Source organism: Eurypyga helias, unplaced genomic scaffold (genome assembly GCF_000690775.1).
Source record: "Eurypyga helias isolate BGI_N326 unplaced genomic scaffold, ASM69077v1 scaffold20055, whole genome shotgun sequence".
In the NCBI taxonomy this organism is placed as follows: Eukaryota; Metazoa; Chordata; class Aves; order Eurypygiformes; family Eurypygidae; genus Eurypyga; species Eurypyga helias.
Window position 1 is genome coordinate 7,074 of NW_010252283.1, and position 499 is coordinate 7,572.

The following is a 499-nucleotide window of genomic DNA, read 5'->3' on the forward strand; positions in this document are numbered from 1 at the left end:
GCCAGGTTGCCCCATGCGAGCAGGTCCAGCTCGCTAATTAAATCCCTGTTGCCGAGCCTGGTCAGTGGGAAGAGCCTGCAGCGAGTGCAGGAGACGGCAGGAAGAGCCCCCGGCTTGGGAAGCGGCACGCGGGAGCCTCTCGGCACCGACATGCATCCAGCAGCGAACACAATGGAAAACATGAGCGCGACGCACATCCTAATGCTTTCCAGACCCTCCTCCCCCGCTCCCGGCTTCTCATGACTCCCCAGCAGTTCGGGCCAGAGCGGGGCTGGCGGCTGCCGGGGGGCCCCGGGGGGGGGGGACGGCACAAAATGGAACCCCCCACCCTTCCATGGAGCTTGGGAGGAATTTCCTCTGCCTGCCCCGGGAGCGAAGCAAGGGCTGAGGGGTGGAGGTGGCCGCCTGCTTTGCACCACCCGTGCTCCCACTCGCTCCCCTTCCCATCCCCACGCGGCCGTCGTGTTGTCTTTTCCAGAGAGGCTGGGGCAGGGGTTCC